The 22,079-nt window shown below is 44.9% G+C and overlaps 1 long non-coding RNA gene across 2 annotated transcripts in view; it reads right to left on the minus strand.

Moving 5' to 3' along the window:
• LOC140633013 (uncharacterized) overlaps positions 1-22,079 on the minus strand; it is a 57,182-nt gene that overhangs the window by 18,162 nt on the left and 16,941 nt on the right. For both annotated transcript variants that reach the window (XR_012030643.1, XR_012030642.1), the window contains exons 2-3: positions 19,115-19,206; positions 12,490-12,617 (exon numbers count right to left, since the gene is read on the minus strand). This is a non-coding gene — a long non-coding RNA (uncharacterized lncRNA). The remainder of the gene's footprint in view (positions 1-12,489; positions 12,618-19,114; positions 19,207-22,079) is intronic.

Consider the following 22,079-nt stretch of genomic DNA (forward strand, 5'->3'; position numbering starts at 1 on the left):
GCTGATCAGCTTACACCGAGGTCTCCTCTCACCCTGGCACTTAGAAATGTAGTGGCTCCTCCCAAACCACACAGAGTAAGAAATGGAGGGGGTTAGGGGGCTCTAAAAAGACATACAGATTTCGGTTTCCAAAAGAAAGAGAATCCCTGACCCAAAGTAAGCTTGTTTCTACCAAAGAGCCAATGTTTTAAGGCAATTCCTTGAGAGAAGAACTTGCAAACAGTGCACTTGGTCTTAACATTGCCAGATCTGGAGAAGCGGGAGTAGATTTTCCAGACTCCTTTATTACAGAAGCTCAGAAGCAAGCAAGGATGGCCTTGCTTCAGTGTCATTTCTTAATCAACATGCAACATACCCTAGAGCACCCCTATTGGCCACATTAACCCTAACTCATGTTCTTCTGTGAAATGGGCCTGTTGGGTACATTGCTTGCTGGGTTTTTCTTTGGATTTTAGGAAACTTTGTTGTATTTTCTTCACTTAGCAAGGAAATTTAACTGAGTATAGAATGTATTTAAAAAAATTTTGAGTTTAAAAAAAATTTTGAGTTTTAACAACTAAAAAAACTCTAAAATGAAATACCAAGCACTGAAATACCAAGCACAATAATGTTTTCCCATGGAAATTTTAACCTTTAGTTATTTTTTTTATAGATTTATTTATTTTTGAAAGAAAGAGAGAAAGAGAGAACATGAGGAGGAGGAGGAGCAGAATCCCTTTGAAAGACAGGGAGAAAGAATCTCAAGCAGACTACACACTGAGCATGGAGCTCCATGGGGGCTCAATCCCATGGCCCTGAGATCATGACCTGAGCAAAACCAGGAGTTAACCTACTGTGCCACCTAGGAGTTTCATGAAATTTTAAGATATTTTTTTTTAAGATTTTACTTATTTATTCATGATAGACACAGAGAGAGGCAGAGACATAGGCAGAGGGAGAAGCAGGCTCTGTGCAGGAAGCCTGACTTGGGACTCAAACCCGGCAATCTAGGATCATGCCCTGAGCCAAAGGCAGATGCTCAACCACTGAGCCACCCAGGCTTCCCTATTTTATTTTATTTTTAAGATTTATTTGTTTATTTATTCATGAGAGACACACAGACAGAGGCAGAGACAAAGACAGTGGGAGAAGCAGGCTCCCTGCGGGGAGCCTGATACAGGACTCAATCCCAGGATCCTAGGATCATGCCCTGGGCCAAAGGCAGATGCTCAACTGCTGAGCCACCCAGGTGTCCCAAAATGTTAAGCTTTAAAGTTCACTCACATTTATCATTACTTTTGATCAGTGCGACTCAACGCAGAACAATTTTGTTCCCTGGGGGACATTTGGCAATGTCCAAGGACATTTTTGATGGTCACAATTTGGGAGGGAATGCTACTGGCATCTAATGGGTAGAGGTCAGTGACACTGCTAGATATTCTACAGGGCAAGGAATAGCCCCTACAACATGGAATTATCTGGCCCCAAAGGTCAATAGTGCTGAGAGTGAGAAATCCTGCTTTTGACCCTCACGATAGCTCCCTGAGGAAGGTAGGGCTGGAGACATCCCTTCTTTGTGTCCTTATTTGACATTGCTTAGACAGGTTGTATTAACCAGGGAGGTATTTGGCTCCAAGGAATAGAAAATCCAACCACCAGTGCTTTAACTAAACAGACATTTCTTTTTCTCAAATAATCAGAAATCCAGGGGCTGGCAGTTGCTGACGTTTATGTGCTCAGTGAAGCCACCAGAAACCTTGGCCCTATTTTTCCTTCCTGTGATCCCTACTGGGCTGACTTTTATCATGATGCCTGTCAACACACTGTTGTTAGCAGGTTTCTGCAGGTCCCCAAGTCATGTCCACTCAAAACAGATAGAATGGAGCAAAGGTTTGGAGCCAGGCACCCCCATACCTTTTATCAGACAACCAAAGGCTTCCCTGCACTATCCTGTCCTCATCAGACTTCTGCTTACAATTCATTGGTCAGAGCTGTGTCATGTGGCCATGTCTGGCTGCAAAGGGCACTGGAGGATGAGGGGTGTCAGATTTCTGGCTGGATAAGGAGGGAGGGGGTGGCAAGGTAGGGTGGGGAATGAGCACTAAATTTGAAAACCCATGGTGTCCACCGCAGTGGCTAAGGACTTGCTCAAGACCACACACTAGCCAGCCAATCCAGGACTCAGGTGTCCCGGTATGTGGCTCCAATCTAACTTTACAAGAATATGTTGTTCTTCTTCTAATGACCCTTTTCCCAGAAAGACAGAGTTCCTTGACAAACCCAGAGAAAAAAAGCTGCTCTTTAGAAATTCCACCCGTTCCGTTTAGTTGACTAGAAATTGTATCTATATCCCCCACTGCCTTTTTAACCAGAAATCATGGGGCTATTTATAACTGCAATAATGCTCAAAGTAATAATAGCAATAACTCAATCCCAATAGTCCTGCAAAATAGCTATGTGTCTTGGATCTCAGATATAAGAAGCTCAAAATAATCGGAGTGTAAAATCCCAAACAAATTGCCTACCTGGAAACTCTCTGGGTGGAAATGAAATATCAAGACAAACAGGTGTACTTATAGATCAGTATTTTTCAAGTTGCAGCCCATTAGTGGGTGGCAAATTCAATTTAGTGGACCCATGACTGGCATTAAAAATATGGAATAGAATACTATGGAGGAAAAAGTAGCAGAGCGCATTATATATAGAAAGGTCAGTATGACCGTGTAACTTCTGTTTCAGTGTGTGTGTGTGTGTGTGTGTGTGTGTGTACCAAGCTGCCATGTAAAATGTATTTCTTACTGTGTGGGTCACAGCCAACAAGTTTGAGAAACACTATGTGCTGTTTGTCCGGAAATGAATGAGCAGATACAAGTAGAGGCGAAAACTCCTGTTAATTCAGGCAAGGCTGGAGCTCCATCGACTCGGGGCACTAATGAATTGTCCTTCTGCTTCCTAATTATCTTGAAAGCCTGATTGAAGGGGGCTTTGCGCAAATCTCAATAACCCTACTGCCACTCTGTCTCTTTGGGCTGAGTGGCCAGTCATCCCTGGCACCTCTGCAAGCCAGCTCTGGTTAATTAGAGCTGCTGCTCTCAGAGTCAGGCCTTGTTTGGTGTTGCGATTCCCCGGAGTCCGTCTTCTCCAGCATCTCGGGTTGGTGGCCTGGAATACTTGGTGGCTGGCCTCTGAGCGGTGATGAGCGCTTCGAAATGTGAAGGAGAGAGACAACTGGGGATCTTAATACCTCCCCCCTTTAAAACTGGGGTTTCTGGGTTTGGGCTTCAATATTTGGCCCTCTATGCTGCTGACTCAAATAGGCTGGCATGAAAAGTAAGCAAATGTAAAATGACCTGTCCACTAGCATCTTCTTGCTTGCTTTGAGAGATGCCTCTCGGTCTTTACCCAGACACTGTCTTTCTTCTCTTCATCATCCCTCATGCAGGCCAGTGAGGAAAGGAAGAAAGCAAGCAGGGAAGACGCTTTTTGGGAAAATTCTAGCTACGATCCTCCCCAGAGGCCCTGGGTACCCCATAAAATGAACCAAACCCTTCCGACTTTAACTCAATGTTTCAAGACAAGTGACCCCCACCTCCTATGGTTCTTGTACCCCATAAAAAAGTGGCAAGAGCAACCATCTAGCTTTCTATGCCCAGAATACCACAGATCGCTGCTAAATCATCATTAATACTCCAGGCCAAGGGAAAACCAGGAAATATGCACCTTCGCTTTGTTTCAGATCAGCGAAGTGCAGGAACCCCATGCTATTCTGTGACCTTTGGCGGCATAATTAAAGTCTGCACACTAAAACTCAGATAGAGGAAGAAACGTCACTTTCTGTATTTTCCATAACAGACCTCATCTCTCCCGAGGGTCCCATTCTCATCGATTGCAGTGTCCTCGGGTTTAAGATCGTCTCTTCTGAGTAAATATGAAATCTATTCAGAGCTCCTGACAGAGCTGTTCACATTCCAACAATTTCTCCCTTGTCATTTCCAATGTGGCACCTGGGTACAGATGCTTATGGGACTCTATGGCAGTCAAGAGAAAGGGGATAAAAACCCTTAGATTATTCCCAGGGGCCTCATCGAAGAGTCCCAACAGTCCATTGCGTGGCAACCTAGCGCCTTATATTGTCATCTGGAGGTGCTGTTCCTTCTGGTCTTTGGGACATCCGGCTTAAACCCAAAGAACTTGGGTGGGCCCCTGCCATGGCCTCTAATTATGAAGTCTGCTTTCTGCAGGTGCCTCATCTTAACCCTGTCTCTCCTGGCTCACTGTTTCCCATGATTTCTCCATCTTTTCACTATGTTATGTGGGAATTTTGGGATACCCAGCACTCCTTGTTCTGGGTATGGACAAGCTGGAACTCTACCTCACACCTCTCCACCTTGACAATGTCCTCGGACCATACTGTTCTGAGTTGGGCATGATGTCATCTGTGCTGTGTCAGTCCCAAGCAACTGAAGAGACATTCATGCTTCCTGTCAGATGGGAACCTCTTTGACGTCATGAGCCCCATTCTATCGAGGCTATGTGTATACGTGGAGCTCTATGTTCATACCTCCAAGCTAGCTCTTGATATAAAAAGAGTTCTGAATGTCTCTTTTTTTCCTCAACAATGATCATTGTTTCTACACTCAAAAGAGTCTACTTTGAGACATGATGTTGATCAGTGATCTCTCTCTTTTTCTTCCCTTGAAACAATTAATTCGGAGATGGAGTAAACCACAGGAAAACTAGCAAGTAGGACTAATTATCAGATATGGGGCACATAAGCATCACTGATTATCAGGTATAGGACATATTGGTTTAATTTCTAAAAATATTTTTCATTTTGAAGCTGAGTAACAGTGCATGTGGGTTCATCTTACCAGTCTCTCTCTATCTGCCTATGTTTTTCCATAATGAAAAGTTAAAAGTCTGGGACTGCTTGGTGGCTCAGTCAGTTAAGTATCTGCCTTCAGCTCAGGCCATGATCTCAGGGTCATGAGATTGAGTCCCTCGTCTGGTTCCACATTAGGTGGGGAGTCGGCTTGGAGTCTCTCTCCCTCCCTCTGCCTCTGCCCCTTCCCCCCACAAATAAATAAATAAATAAATTTTTAAAAAAAGAAAGAGTTAAAAATGACACCGAGAGAAGTAATTCATTGTCAAGTTGAAAGCTCAGAACGTCTCCTTCCACTCAGCGGCTGGCAGGAGTCTGCCACTGAAGTTTGGTCTGGAAGTCGTCACAGCTCTGCTCTATGCCACCGGTGGCTCCTGCTTCATTAAAGTAACAGGGGAAGCCCCTAATTTAGCCAGATTTAATTTTCAACTTTTATAATTCATTTAAAATTTGATCAAGGAGTTAATTTATGACAAGGGCAAGGGGTGCCTTGCCAGCTCATCTGGTGGGCAAAGGCATTATAACTTAATTTATGGTTTAGGCAGCTTGTTATAATTGAGTGCAAAAAGGTGGTTTCTCATCTGGAGTTTGGAGTCCTGTGGTGAGTGGAGAGAGAAGTGGGTGTCCTATACTCTTACTTGAGAGGTGGGGACGCGGGTGTCAGCGCACACAGAGGCAGGATATTGGAGGAGCGTATGTTTTCATCAAATGTAACTGATCAAAAGCTTGTCAAGGGGGTAAGGGAACCCGTGAGGGCAGCTCCACACCCAGGATGTTCTGAGTTTCTCCCATGGCCGCTAGGGGATGGGAACATCTTCTGGAGCAGGGCAGGAGAATGCAGCCCATGTGTCTGTCATGTGAGGCATGTGACTTGCTCCACGAGATGTAACTGGAGAAAACAGAGTGGCTCCTAACAAAGCTGGGAGGTGTAGAGGGCTTTGAATTTGTTCAATAACTCAGGACGTAGCAGGTGTGTGTGTGTGTGTGTGTGTGTGTGTGTGTGTGCATGCATGTATGAATATATGTCTGCAAAACTATGAATGTGTGGGGTTGTTTGGATGTGGAAGGCTGTGAGTATATCTGTGCGTGTATGTGCAGATGTGCATATATCCGTGAACACGTGTGTGTGAATGTGGGACACGTGTGCATAAATCTGGATACGTGTGTCTTATCTGTGAATGTTGAAGAATCTGCGTATATCTGTGAACATGTGTGTAAGGGCAAGGACGTATGTGTGTGTATTTGTGAATATGCATGTGCACCTGTGTGTATGTAGATGGGGGAGATTTCAATCTATCTACGAATATGAGTGTGTTCTTGTGAATTTCTATAGTCTTATGAGTGCCCGTGGAGGACATGTGTGTATGTCTGTGAATGTATGTATTTGTGTGGTATGAGCATGTGAATGTGTGCATATCTGCATGTGCGTGGAGGAGCATGAGTCTGTGAATGTGTGTGTGTCTGTGTGTATAGGGATGGGGAAGTTGAATGTGAGTGTGTTCATGGAATGTGTGCTCATTGTATGTGCATGAACACGGGGAGTGTGTGGCCATGTGTGGATTGTGCATTTATATGTACGAAAGTCGGGGGAATGCGTGCATCTGTGAATGTGTGTGAGTGTATGTCTGTGTCCATGGAGATGGGGAAAACTTGTCTAGATCGAGCAGTATGACTCTGTTAACATGACTCTGCACACCTGTGAATGTGTGTCTGTGGGGGTGTGGATGTGGGGGCATGTGTCTGTGTGTGTGTGCCGTGTGTGAGTGCAGGGACCTGTGTGCCTATCTGTGAACACACATGTCTCCGCGTGTGCTTGCACGTGTGTGTGTGGAGGGGCCCGTGCACGACGTCTGTGCAGAGCGCCCCAGGACTGCATAGCCTGGCTGCAGCGTAAATCTGGTCGCGGGGATTCTGATGCCAGGTTCACTTCCTCATCTTTTCCTCAGTCTCAAAAATATATGGAGCGCCTTGTGAAAGCTGGACCTGAGGCCGGGACCTGAGAACCCGGCGTGGGATAAGGCCTCTGGTGCCCACCTGCACGTAGGCCATGAACAGATGCCCTGTTGCGTGTCCTGAAGCTTCCATCCAAGTCTTTTTTTTTTTTTTTTTTTTTTTTTTTTTTTTTTTTTTTTTTCCATCCAAGTCTTAAGGCCCGTTGTGCCGTGCGTCAGCCTCCCAGGACACCAAGGGGCTGGGCTGACCGGGGGAGGCTTGGCCCCTGTGCGCTCAGGAAGCCAATGACATTTGCCTCCTGGCCACTGCCACCTTCCCTCTGTGACCCTCCCCACTAGGCACCAGGACCCTCCTCGTTTCTTTGGGTCACTTGTCTGATTAGCCGATAATGCATAACGTATCTGAGCGACACCTGGCAGTATTGTTCTGCCGTTAAATACACAAGATAACTTCGGTGGAGCTGGCACCTGTACCATACCTGGAGCTCCACAACATTATCTCATTTAGTCGGCAAACGTCCCATGAGCCAGGAGTGACGAATCTCCATTTAGCAAAGAGGCAGGTGAAGCCCAGAGAAGTGCAATGAATTTCTCAAAGTAGCACAGCTAGCAAGCGGCCATATAGGGATTTGAGCTCACAGTTGTCCTATCCGGGGCCCTGCCACTGCGTGGGATCCTAGTGATTTAATGGGAACCCATGGCCCCAGGACCCCACCCTCAGCTGACCACCCAAGGGCAAGTCTGCCATCTGGAGCAGCTTTCCTGCTGTTCTCTCAGCATCCCTCCTGCCCCAACAGGATTCAGACGACAGGCTTGGAGGGTCCCTCTGCACAAGGTAGCACCCCATTAGCTACAGGCTGGGAGGGACAAGGCTTGTGAGCCACACGTGGCTGGTTTCCATCCCCATGCCACCCTCCTTAGGAGTCCCTGTGCAGTGACCTCTCTGCACACTGAGTGTGGTGACCTGGCCTCTGCTCACACGGCACCCCATTCCGTACAGATCTTGTACTCTGTGTTCCTCTTCCCCCCACACACGGAGCCTCTAAGGCCCAGCTCCAAGGCAGTTTCCTCCGGCAAGTCTGTGTGGCTGCACACAGCCCCCTTGTCCCCGCTGTCTCTCCCCGCTGTTCAAACATCTCTCTGATCAGGGACAACTGTCCACTTTGTATGAGAGCTGTTTGCAAGCAAATCTTGGGTCCCTACTAGACTCATTCACCTTTGTACCCACCACCGAGGATTCTTTATTAGCTGTATTTGAATTTTACACTTACAGGGGTCCCAAGAGTAGGTGCTGCTCCCATCTCCAATTTACAGAGGAGAAAAAGCTGAGGCCCAGAGAGGTTTAGTCATGAATCCAAGGTCACCCAGCTACTGAATGACAGAGCAGAGACTGGACTGAGCCTGAGGGATCTGTGGCTGCAGTTCACCACTGCTTAACACCTTCTCAGGAATGTGGTGGGTGACTCTTTTTCTGAGGATGTTTATACTTTAAAAGAGGACCAAATAGGGGCACCTGGGTGGCTCAGTTGGTAAAGCCTCTGCCTTTGGCTCAAGTCATGATCCCATGGTTCTGGGATGGAGCCCCTCATTGGGCTCCCTGCTCAGTGGGGAAGCTGCTTCTCTGTCCCCCTCCCTCACTCCCGCTCTCTCTAATAAATAAATAAAATCTTTAAAAAAAGAAAGAGAGAGAGAGAGAGAGAGAGGACCAAGTAGAGAGATTAGTGCTTAACCCCAAAGAATGAAGCTAATGGTGGGTTCCAGGCCCTGTGGCTTGGTTGGGGGCAGACATGTGGGCCAGGGAGGCTTTCTCAGGCCCTCGAAGCACAGAGCACAGGAGCTGCTGTGGGGCGGGCTGGCCCAGGACACCCTCTCCATTTCTGGAGGCCCCTTAATAAATCGGATGTTGTGACCGAAGTGCTACAACAAGCTCCTTTCATGTGGGCCGGGGACAGATTTTAGTCATTCAATGGCATTTAATGTAACTGCGGTTATTATAGCCTTGTGCGCTGTCCTCGGCTGCCCCTGGCCCCTCTTTCCCCGGGGGTTGAGGGGGTAATGGACATATTAAATAAATCTATTACATGAATCAATGACATTCTTGGGAATCCTCTTTTCGTCTTAAGAAAGTAGAAGAGGGACAGAGTTCTGAGTTTTGCCCCATGAACATCTAAAGGAGCGTCGTGTTTGAGCGTGGGAAGAAGGAGGCAGGAGAGTTGGGGGTCAGTATCTGGGCTTCTCCCTTTCTGGGTGAGCTCAGGGTCTGCCGTCGTGTCGAGCTTGGGAAATGACGACCAAATGAGTAATGTGAACAAGGCTACTCACAGACATGGAAACCCTGTTTCCCTCCTCAATCTACTTCATGGCTTTTCAGCCTTGGCACTATCGATGTTCGGGCCTGGATCATTTCTCATTGGGGTTGGAAGCAGTTCTGTGCCTTGTAGGATGTTTAGCAGGATCCTTGGCCTAGAGGCCACTAGTTGCCAGTAAAAAACCACCCCTCCTCAGTTATGACAACCCAAAATGTCTTCTGACATTGCCAAGTGCCCCCAGGGTGGGTGAGAACCACTGTTCTGATCAGAAATCTAGAGAATGGGGTGTTAGCTTCCCCAGTGAGAAAAAGAAGAACGTGTCATGGGTATTTCCTTTCCTTGAAAGATCCAGAGCCCGAACACCTAGGAAATGCCCTCTGTAGACAGGCAGTTCTTATTTTGGTGCCACCAATGTTACCCTGTGAGTCCCCTCTCTGGTGGGTGCAGGGAGGTGTTCAGAGGTTGTCATGATGTCATGACCAAAGCAGCCCCATCAATTCTGAGCTGCCTACACTTCCCGAATTCCTGCCGTCTGCTGGGCATGGTGCTAAGTCAACAGAGGCTCTCTGTTCATCTGGTGGGTTTGGCACTTTGGAATGACAGGGGCAGAGCTGTTCCTAAGTGGTTCATCCCCAGAAAATTAGACAAAGAACCAGCAAGGGAATGACAATTAAAATAATAATTATAATAACAGGAATAATACTTAAAAAAATAACAGTCCTCGGTGTTTACTAGGAAAGAGGGATTTTGTAAGCTTTGTCCCCTTTCACGCTTGCCACCATGCCAGGAGGTTGGTGCTATGAAGAAAAAGCCAGGACTAGCTGTGGTAAGAAACTTGACCAAGGTCACACAACGAGTAAGTGGATGAGCCGTGCCTTGAATCCACCAGGATTGGGCTCCAGAGCCTGTGAGGATTTTTGCATCCGTACAAAAGGGCTGAAGGAGTTATATGCAAACAGCCATATACATATACCCACCACTGCATTATACAATCAATATTTCATTATACATTCTTTATTACATATCCATCCACTATCCACTCATCAATCCCTTTTAGTTGTTCTGCATGCATTTCAAAATAAGTTGCAGATACCAGTATGTTTTGCCCCTAAACATATCAGCCTGCAAAACATTTACTAGGGTTTAATATTTGTTTACGATTTCTTCTAAGATAAAATTTTCTTCTCTAAGAGGCTCGCATTTTAAGCATGCCAGGGGCATAAGTTTTGACAAATGTGTACATGTTCTTTTGTTACACGCGCCCCCTATCAAGATATTGCACATTACCGTCTCCTGTTAAAGTTCCCCGGTGCCTCTTCCACTCCTTCCTGCCTCCACAGCACAGAAGCAGGTAACACTTCCAATATTTTTTTCCCACCGTGAATTCATTTAGCCTGTTCTAGAACTTTCTGAAACATGAGCTCATGCAGTATATCTGTCTTAGGCTTTTTTCACGCAGCGTAATGTTTTTGAGATGTATCCATGTTATTATAGGTACCAATAGTCTGTTCCCTTTTATTGTCAAATTCCATTTTATGGCCATCTTGCAGTTTGTCCGTCCATTCTCCTACTTCTGAACGTTCATGCTATTTCCAGATTTTTTACTATTTTGAATTAAGTGGTCATAAACATTCTTGCACAAGACTCTCCATGGACATATGCTTATATTTCTCTTGGCTAGATAAATACCTACCATTGGAATGCTAGGTTACCAGATTGTGGTATGTTCCATTATATAAAAAGCTGCCTCACTTTCCTCAAAGTGTTAGTACCATTTTATACTCCCATCAACAATGGGAGAGTTCACATCTTCACCAACATTTAATGTTGTCAGTTTTCTTAGTTTTAGCCATCCTGGTGGGTGTGTAGTGTAGCTCTTTAATTTTTGTTTTGTTTACTTATTTGCTAAAGATTTATTTACTTCAGAGAGAGAGAGAGAGAGAGCAGGAGGGCCTGAGAAAGAGAGAGCATCTCAAGCAGATTCTGTGCTCATCATGAAGCCTGATGTGGGTCTTGATCTTAATGACCATGAGATCACAACCCGAGCCAAAACCAAGAGTTGGATGCTTACCTGACTGCACCACCCAGGCACTCCTTTAATTTTTATTTTAAATTGCATTTCCCTGATGACTAATGTTTTTGAGCACCTCTTCATGTGTTTATGGGCATTCATGAATTCCCATACACTTACAGAACTCCTGTTCAAGTCCTTTGTCCTTTAAAAGAATAAAGTTGTTTGCCTATTTAATTTTTGAATTGGAGGAGTTCTTTATATATTCCCAATACCAGTCCTTTGGCAGATAGGTATTTTGAAGTCTATGGTTTTAACCTTCAGGAGATCAGAGGAGATGGAGAGCCCTGGGGTGTTCAGACTGTTTGTGCCTAAGTAGGAGACACTTCAGGTGTGAGACGCCCCCCTGTATCCCGTCCACACCTCAACCCGGGGCTACTCAGGCCACCATGAAAAGCGCTCTGCACCCACAGGAATAGATGGAGCGAGAGAATGAAGAGCTGGGAGAAGGGCAAGAGAGGGAAGGGAGTGGGGTTTATGCAAAAACGGGGTTGCATGATGTTGGGCTATGTGTTCTGCATTCAGCTCCCCCACTAGATGCAGGTGTCACTCACGTAGAGGTAGTGCAGACTCTTGTGTTGTGCCCTCTAAACTTGGGCTCTGTGATAATCATTTCTGTCGTTCAACAGAGATATCTGGCTTTCCTTCTTCCTGATACAAGAAAAGACTACATTTCCTTGTCTTCTTTGCAGTGAGCATGGCCACATGACTTGCTCCAGCCAATGAAATGTGAGCAGAAATGACTTCTAGGCAAGAAAACTTTAGAGCCAGCGCAATCCTTGCTTCCCATGTTCCCTTCCCACTACTGTGGGGGTCACGGTAGTTGGGTCTCTGAGCGGTTAGAGCAGAGCCCCCTGCTGACATGACGTAGCTATACAGTATTTGGATGAAATCACCTTTTGCTGAGATCTTGTGGTTGTTACTGCAGCCTAGCCTAGGCTGACTGATAAAGGATCACTTTCGATTTCTATAGGGTGCTAAGAGGTACAAGGGGACTTATATGATCCGGTTCTGTACCGTCCCTCATCTCTAGCCTGTGCCTTCACTAGTCTGTGAAATCGACACCCTGATTATCTTACAACAAATAAACAAATGGAACTGCTGGAACCTGATCTTACCATTAAGTGTCTTCTCTCCTCTTGCTTTTTTTTTAAAACAGCAGGAAAATGGTTTTGATTTTTAATGTATGATAACCAGGAAAGTAAATTAGGGCAAATTTTAATTCAGGCAATAACAAAAAAATTTAATTCTGTTTTGAAATAGGGATGAAAGAGTATAGAAATCGTGTGAACTTACAGCTCCTCATGGGATCCTCAGGGTTCGCACTGGCAAGCTAAGCAGAATCTTCCCTGAGAAAATAGGAGTCCGGAGAAGCCCAGTGTGCTGGTTGCTAGAATATTCTTCTTCTCAGAGATGTTTAAGATCTAGCAATCAGATCACCCACAGAAAAGGATGGGATCAATCAGAGCTTGCAGCTTCTCTTTTGCACCCAAGCCCCATAATCATGGCTGATATTTCCCAACCAATTCTTGCCCATTAATGACCAGCAGATCCATAATTTTCCAAGTTGGCGGATGCAGTTTCAAACTAGTGGTTCATTAAACGTTCCAGACTCTTTAGCATATAAAATGAGTGTTTGCAAAGGGCCTAGCCCCTAGCTTTGGGATTAAAGAGTAACTAAGAGTCCAATTGATTCTACACAATTCAACAAATATTTATTGATTGCTTTTACAGGGCCCAATAATCACCGTTCATATACGAAACTGCCCAAAATAAAGTAAGGGGGGTGGGGGTGGGGGGGTCCAGTTAAGTCCTAGAGATGAGAAGTGTCAACAGAGAACCAATGAGCCTTTTTTTTTTCATCAGCAAATGCCCACAGATCAGCCTTCTCCTTTGCTCCAGAGCAACAGTGGCAACCACACATCAGAACCTGTGGGATCCTACTGCAGCAGGCAGTGATGGTTTCAATTGTGATGGCAATTCACACTCCCCCCAGCCTGGTTCTTTCAGGAGCTTGGCCTCTGGACCTGGGCTCATTTTTGTGGCTATATCAATATCCTTCGCGATGGCCCAGCTTGGATACAATGCATAATGATCCACTATTGTGATTACCATTCATTTTGCAATTTTCTTTCAGTCAAAAGAGTTAGGCTTAGGGTGTGGCCCTACCCAACTCCCCAAGGCTGAGATCTTAATTCCCTGGGCTGGGAGCTCCAGAGGAACACACATGGAACTGATTTAGTGGCCAGACGGCTTAACGGCAGAGAGAATTACACTAAAGAAACTGGTTTCTCTGCTGGCTGGGTTTCTAGACTGTGCATATATGGCTAACAGCATGAATGCCAGACATGGTGGAGCACTCTCCCTTTATCATCTCATGTAATCCTCACACCAATTTAAGAGGTAAGTGTTGTTTTTATAGCCATTTTACAAATGAGGAAACTGAGGCCCAGATTCAGGATGAGTGAACTTGTGCATGGCAGAGTCATGGTTTGCTCTCAGTAGGTTTGACTCTATAGGCATCATTAAACTTTAAGAAAGTTGTACGGAAGCCAAGGTAGGAAGAGGGGCGTAATGGAGGCTGCAGGCTTCCAGGCCACCTGCTGTCATATAAAGTAAGCCACGCAGTCACCATTGAACAAATCTAGGCTCTATGTTCTGAGAGAGAGGTAAAGGGCATTTAAAAAATAATGTAGATGGGGACACCTGGGTGGCTCAGTGATTGAGTATCTGCCTTTGGCTCAGGTTGTGACCCTGGGGTCCTGGGATCGAATCCCGTGTCGCCCTCCCTGCAGGGAGCCTGCTTCTCCTTCTGCCTGTGTCTCTGCCTCTCTGTGTGTGTCTGTCATGAATAAGTTAATAAAATCTTTTTAAAAAATAAAGTAGACGATTTAATAATTATATATTTAGTAACTTCCAAGGCTCAGTATGGTGAAAAGGGAAAATCACAACATGTGTAGCATGAATTGCATTTATGTAAAAACAGGAGAGCTGTATTTATCTGTATATAAATATGAAGAAACAGGCAGAAAGTTACTCGATGGATGTGAACAAAATCGTGTTTACCTCTAGGGAGGGAAGCAAGATGGACATTGATGATGAAGAGTGAACTTTCCTGTTCAGTTCTGTGAAATTGCAGTTCGCTCTGACTTTTTAAAAAAATGCATCCATGTATTATTTATATAATTTTTAAAAACACATCAGTATTAAAAAGATACTAACATGTACTGGCAAGGGCACAGAGTGGCTGGGATTTGGGTTATAAGATGAGGCAGCTACTTTGTGTGTGTGTGTGTTTTTTTTTTTTTTAAGATTTTATTTGTTTATTCATGAGAGACACAGAGAGAGGCAGAGACACAGACAGAGGGAGAAGCAGGCTCCATGCAGGGAGCCCAATGAGGGACTCAGTACCCCGTCATCAGGATCACGCCTTGGGCTGAAGGTGCTGCTATACCACTGAGCCACCCTGGCTGCCCTGTTTGTGTTTTTAGAGAATTTTTTATTTGTTTATTTGACAGAGAGAGAGCACAAGCAGGAGAGGGGCAGGCAGAGGGAGAGGAAGAAGCAGGCTCCCCAGTGAGCAGGGAGCCCAATGTGGGGCGCAGTCCTTGGGATCATGACCTGAGCCAAAGGCAGATGCTTAACCGACTGAACCACCCGGGCATCCTGATGTAGCTACTTTGGAAAACAGTTGGGTGGTTCCTGAATATGTCAACCATACAGTAATCAAATGACCTAGCAATCCTAGCCCCAAAGTGGTACGTTCATAGCTGCATTATTCATAATAGCCCCAAATGCCCATCCACTGATGAATGGATAAATAAAATGTGGTATAGACATGCAATGGAATGTTATTCAACCATAAAAAAGAAAAAAGTACTGACACCTGCTACAACATGGATGAACCATAAGGACATGATGCTGAGTGAAAGAAACCAGACACAAAAGACCCAATATTGTACAATTCCATTTATATGCAATGTCCAGGAGAGGCAAATCTATGGAGATAGGGAGTACATGAGTGTTTGTTCAGAATTGGGGTGGGGGTGTGGGTGGTGGGGATTGTTTACTGATGAATTAAAGTCTCTTTTTGGAGTGATGAAAATGTTCTAAACTAGATTTCCATGATGATTGCACAACTTTGAAAATGTTAAAACCCGGGGCACCTGTGTGGCTCAGTGGGTTAGACATCTGTCTCTTGGTTTCAGTTTAGGTCCTGACCTCAGAGTAGTGGCATTGAGCCCCGGGGTCTGGCTCAGCATGGGGTCTGCTTGAGATTCTCTCTCCCTCTTCCCCTACTGCTCATGTTCTCTTTCTCGTTCTCTCTCAAATAAATCTTTAAAAAAAGAAAATGTTAAAAATCACTGAACTATACACTTTATTTTTTTTGAACTATGCACTTTAAATGGGTGAATTTTATGATATGTGAAATATCTCAATAAAGCTGTTATTTAAAAAAGTCTGTGCCATGTATGTCATTAATTGTTGTAGATTATAACATTTAAAACATCATTTTCAGATTATAAGTGATATACATTTATTATAAACACTTCAGATAATATATAAAACAGCATAATTAAGAAAATAACAATCACCAGAGATATAAAAATTTGTAATAAAGTGACACCTGTTTCCTTGCATTTGAAACTCCCAATCCCCAGCAGTGATAGTTTCATATATAGGCCTCTAAGACTTTTCAATGCACATATAAGCATGCAAAGCATATATATGTGGGTATATACATATATGTGTGTGTGTGTGTATATATATTTTTTATTTATTTAACAGAGAGAGAGAGAGCACAAGCAGGGGAGCAGCAAGCAGAGGGAGAGAGTAATTGTGTGTGCATCCTTTTAAAAATAATTCCAAAATATACACTATTGTGACTCTTGACTTTTAAAAGCAAATAATTTATTGTAGATTTTCCTACATCAATATCTATAGATCTAGTCTATCATTTTAATAGCTGCGTAATATTCCAGAATGCATTGGCTCTTCTTCTTTTTTTTTAAGATTTTATTTATTTGAGATAGAAAGCAAGTGAGGTATGATAAGCAGGGCAGGAGCAGAGGGAGAAGGAAGAGCAGACTCACTGTTGAGCAGGGATCCCCACCTGGGGCTTGATCCCAGGACTCCAGGATCATGACTTGAGCCGAAGGCAGACGCTTAACTGACTGAGCCACCCGGGTGCCCCTGGCTTTTCTTTTCTTCCTGGTTTCTCTCATGTTTTCTTTTTGCCAACACTGCTGCCTGCAACACTGAGTGTAGTCATGGGTGGCTTTTAGGAAGGGGATCTCCAGATCAGACATAAAGAGGAGAGGCCTGTTAATCCACACCCTGTCCTAAACTTTTGTCTTGTCTTGATTTAAATAGCTAATTCCTACCCATGCTACAAAACTCGAAAGCACAACAGAGCACAATTCCACTTCTGGTTCTTTTTCTGAAGGAAATGAAAACACCAACTCCAAAAACTACCTGGACCCCCATGTTCACTGAAGCATTATTTACAAGAGCCAAGACATGGAAACAACTTAAGGATGCACTCACTGATGATGAATGAATAAAAATGTGGGATATATACATAGTGGAATATTACTTGGCCATAACAGTGAGTGAAATCTTGCCATTTAAGACAGCATGGATCGACTTTGAAGGCATTACGGTAAGTGAAATATGTCAGATAGAGAAAGACAAATACTGTAAGATCTCACTTACCCGTGGAATCTGAAAACAACACAACATAAAACAAAACAAAACAAAACAAAAGCCAAACCCATAGACACAGAGAACAGATTGGAGGTTGTCAGAGGCAGGGGGTGGGGATGGGCAAAGTGGGTGAAGGTCATCAAAAGGCATAAACTTCTAGTTATGAAATAAGTAAGTCGTGGGTATGTAATGTACTGCATGGTGACTATAGTTAATAATAATATATTGTAGATTTGAAATTGTGAAGAGAGTAGATCTTGGAAATTCTCATTACAAGAGGATCTTCACAGTATATACAAATATTGAATCATTACATGGTACACCCAAAATTAATATAATGTTACATGTCCATTATATTTCAATAAAAAGATAAGACATTTCCTCTCACAGCACAGCAAAGAAATCGCTTTTCAATGTGAAAGAGTAAAATAGCTCCTTGTCCCAGGATTAGGCAGTGGGGCGAATGGTATTTTGCAACTCTATAAAGAATTTTACAGGGCATCTGGGTGGCTCAGTGGTTGAGCATCTTTGGCACAGGTTGTGACCCTAGGGGCCTGGGATCGAGTCCCACATCCAGCTCCCCAGAGGGAGCCTGCTTCTCCCTCTGCTTGTGTCTCTGCCTCTCTCTGGGTGTCTCTCATGAATAAATCAATAAAATATCTAAAAAAATAATTTTACAATTAGGGTGGCAATACTGAGGAGGAAAGATTTAACTACATACACATACACATGCCTGTGTGCACACACACAAGCACATACACATAGCACTGGTGTAAGAGAAAGTTGCTGGGATTTCGAGTCCAACAGGTTGGCTGTGAATCTCAACCCCATTGCTTACAAGCCATGAACCTACAAAATCTCTCTGAACCACAGCTTTCCAGGCTGTGAACCTGGGATAATACTGCCTCCCTTGCTGTTCTATAGGCAGCAAGACCAGACTAGGATGGGGCAAGAGACAGCGGCCTTGGGAGCAAAGGTGAAGGGGTCACCAGAACCCTCAGGAATTAAGATAAATACTATTCTAAGGCAGTATTAAAAAAAAAAAAATTCAAACTGACAACCTCTGGTGTGAGAGCCAGCCACCGGAGTTTTGTAAATACAGTTGCCCTGGAATTGGGGATGGGTTATGTGGAGCCTCTGGTTCAGTGCTTGAGGTTCAGAAATTGGTGTCTTGGGCAGCCCGGGGAAGCTCAGTGGTTTAGCGCCTGCCTTCGGCCCAGGCCTAGTTCTGGAGACCCGGGATCAAGTCCTGTGTCGGGCTCCCTGGATGGGGCCTGCTTCTCCCTCTGCCTGTGTGTCTGCCTCTCTCCCTCTCTGTGTGTCTCTCATGAATAAATAAATAAAATCTGAAAGAAAGAAAGAAAGAAAGAAAGAAAGAAAGAAAGAAAGAAAGAAAGAAAGAAAGAAAGAAATCGGTGTCTTTCGGTGAATGCCGGAGCTTGGGTGTTTGTTGCATCCTCGGGTCACCAAATACTTAATTTGAAACGTTCTCTGCATTCATTTGGGGAATATAAAAATTAGTAAAAGGGAATAAAGGGAAAGGAGTGAAAATATCAGTGAGGGGGACAGAACATGAGTGACACCTAACTCTGGGAGATAAACAAGGGGTAGTGGAAGGGGAGGTGGGTGGGGGGATGGGGTGACTGGGTGATGGGGCAATGAGGGGGGCACTTGGGATGAGCACTGGACGTTATGCTATATGTTGGCAAACTGAACTCCAATAAAAAATTAAAAAAAATAAAATAAATGGAGAACTGAAAAGAAAAGAAAAGAAAAGAAACGTTCTCTGGTGACACCTGTGCCCCGCTTCCCCCCCCCCCTCACAACAGCCCCCCCCCCCTCCAGCCATTTATCAGAGTGGCAGATTAAAATGATGTAACAGGAAGTTTTGTGTTCATCCGTAATATCCCGAATCCCCAGCTCTCTATTGATAATTCATTATGTGTTGCCGCTGCCTGGCTGCGGCCCGAAGTGCTTTCTGCCGTAATGACCTGAAGGCCGCCTGGGTAACGGCCCCCCCTGTCACCCGCACCCCCCCCCCCCCGCGGGTACAGTAATATTATTCCGCCATCCGTCTTGGGAGAATGCTTAAAAGCTTTCTCTCATTTTCTCCATTTAACTCATGTATTATCTGAGTTTTTACATTAAATGGCCATTCTTAATATCCCATGACGCGTCACCTCTTTTCTGGAGAGGACGCTGATACAGTACTTACCCGATTCCAGAATCCATACTAATCGAATCTCGCTTTCCCACTTCGGCGGGAGCAGCTCGTTGGGTGCAGCAGCATTTAATCTGGAGGAGGAACTTATGAAAGAGAACAAAACAATTTAAGCTGCAGTTGGTTAAACGCGGAACACCATTGATGCAATTTGTTTGATAAAAAGGAATTAGCAGATATTGAAGTCAAGTTGCAGAATGAAGGTCAAAAAATACCCGGCTTTCTTGTGCGCGGACAACCCACAACAATGCTTTTTTAAAAGCCTAATCTGGGCAAATGGCAGATAAACATTTGAGTTTTTCTATGAAAGAAGAAAGGCCCCGGCTAAGGCTTTAAATCTACGCTATGATCTAGTAATTTAAAAACACTGAAATCCATCCTTGCAATCCCGACACTTCACTCAGGACTGGCTCCACTGGGCTTAATCTGTGCTTCCCAGCACCGCCTTGAGCAAGAAGCTAGAAAGGCTACTTTCGGCACCGATTTTAAGGAAGAAAGACCGTCTGATGGTTGGCTCACCTTCCCTGTAGGATTCAAACACAAAACGGAAAAAGTTGCAGCCCAAATTCCTTTAAGGTATAAAGGGACAGAGCTGACTGTTGCCTTGAGGCCCTGGGGCTGGGAATATTTTGATTTTAAGAGTCAGAGACCTCCAAACCTGGAGGCTGATTTCTTTCGGGGGCATAGAGAAAGTTCCATCTCACTAATGGATTGGGGGCAGGACTTGGGATGCGTTTGGAGGCCAGTAATGGAGAAGACGTTCATTTCAATCTGAGTGGCTGGGGGTTGACGGGAGGGCAACGAGTAGGACGGAGGACGATGAATCATCCATCCCTCCGAAGTGGGCACCAGCCCTGTGGGGACCGGATGAACCTGACTGACCCACCCGGAATCTGAGCGCCGGCCACCCAAACCGCATTGCCACCACACCGCTGTAGGTCTGTAGGTCTGGATGCTGTCTCGGCCACGCAACAGCTGGGTGGCTTTGGGCAAGTCACCTGGCCTTGCTGAGCCTCACGTTCCTTATCTGTGTAACGTGGATGTCCGTATCCACCTTGCAGGGTCGCAGTGAAGATAACGGGTGTAGGGAGAGCACCTTGCACCCGTGTCTTGCGCGTAGTAGGTGCCCCGCGCAGCGGTGGCTCCATACCCTTCCATGTGGCCCGCGTAGTCTAGATGTCCTTGCATGTCCAATTGCAACTCGATGAATTACAAGAGCCGAAATCTCAAACAGCTAATTGGATTGTAAATTGACTTGTTTATTCCATTTAAAAACAACAGACAAATACATTGCGAAATTAAAATTATGGGAGGATTTCATATAATGGAATTTGTTTTGCACTTTAAAAATTAATCTTCAAAAACTCCATTTTGCCATTTTTGGTTGCCAGGGTGTCATTGGCAAGGACCTCCAGAGAGAGGGCTGCTTTGCCATCTCCTTTATCCAAAGGTATTTATTTTATTTTATGCTTGCATTCTGGCTCACGGAGCTTCTATGCTGGCATCATGTTGGATGATAAATCCATTTGTTTGGGCAACTTCAGGAGGGAAATTTGCCCAGAAAACTGGCTGGAGCTGGCTTTGGAAAAAGCCAAATTAGGTCTCCAGCAGACTGGGGTCCCTTCCAAATGAGTTCCCAGTGGGCAGGGAGTGTTCAGTCCTGTACAGTGTGCAGCCTACGCTGAGAGCCCCCAAACCGTGTTAAACAAAGAAGACCCAGCCATTGGCAGTTGCATCGATTGGCAGATATCAGATTGCATTCCTTTGTCTGCTGCCCGGCTTATTTTCCTACCCGGGTCCAACCTTTGTAGAGGAACAAGCTTAAATGCTGACAAATTTCCCCCTCCATAAGAAATTGCTCCTGCAATTTGTCTTTTTAGCTGAGCTTCTGTGGGCCTGTGTAGCATAAAAAAAAAAAAAATGTTGTCCTTGTCACCTGCCATTTTTCCAGCCAGCCTGACACCCCCGGGCTTCCCAACAGCTCCCTCCAGCAGGAGCTGTCTCCCGGCTCTTAGCACCACCAAATAATTGAGGTTGTCACATCTCTTGTTCATTGTTTTCTCCAGCCCTGGAAAAATGCAAATATTTCATTGTAGTCATTAATTTTCCCATCCTCTTCTTCAAGCGTCTCGTCGGTGTGATCTGATGAAAAGGGCTGAAGGCATGATTGCAAACACGGTGGCATCGGGCTCCTGCCCAGGGTGGGGAGACTATCTCATCAGATCAAGTCTCAGGGAGGTCATCAATCATGCCCGCTGACAACCATTTTGCCTTCGTTTGTTACAGATGTGAACATGCTTAATTATTTGTAGTGTAATTAGTTCATGAAATGTCAGGAAATGTCAAACTGTGTTCACAGCACAGATTTTTTTGCGGCAAAGAGCGGCGAGAGCAAGTGTCAGTGGGAAATTAGAAGGACTGATGAGACGGGCTGTGTCTGCAGGCAAATGAGGGAATGGCTTGGGGGACAAATGAGGGTCAAAATATTAAGATTAGGCATTTTGGAGAAGTGGACTTAAAAAAAAGAATCCAGGTATGCATCAGACAAGTGGGATGTGACAAGGCAGACATTCCGCCAAGTTCCTATCAGGGGAGTTTGGGCTGGAGATTCTGTTCGCCTTGAGTTTAAAAGCAGTGGATTTTGATGTAAAAGGATGTCAAGTCAGAAAAAAAATCTACACCTGGGGAAGCAGATTCTTACTTATATTCCTTGTGCTAGAAACATTTTCTTTTTCAAACTATTTATTTTTAGGTGGATAAAAGGTCAAGGTATGAAGTAATCTTTGGATTAAGGACAAATTTTCTGCCACGGAGAAAGCAAATGCCTGTCTGATGCAGGAAGCCCTCCACAGGCCTGAGTGTTTATTTTCTCCTCGTCTGATGCTGGAGGCTGGTGAGTTCGCCCCTCAGCAGCAGGGTGAAAAGATAGAGATGCTCTCGAGAGATTGGTGTTTGAGTC

The sequence above is a fragment of the Canis lupus genome, chromosome 5 (assembly GCF_048164855.1).
Source record: "Canis lupus baileyi chromosome 5, mCanLup2.hap1, whole genome shotgun sequence".
In the NCBI taxonomy this organism is placed as follows: domain Eukaryota; kingdom Metazoa; phylum Chordata; class Mammalia; order Carnivora; family Canidae; genus Canis; species Canis lupus.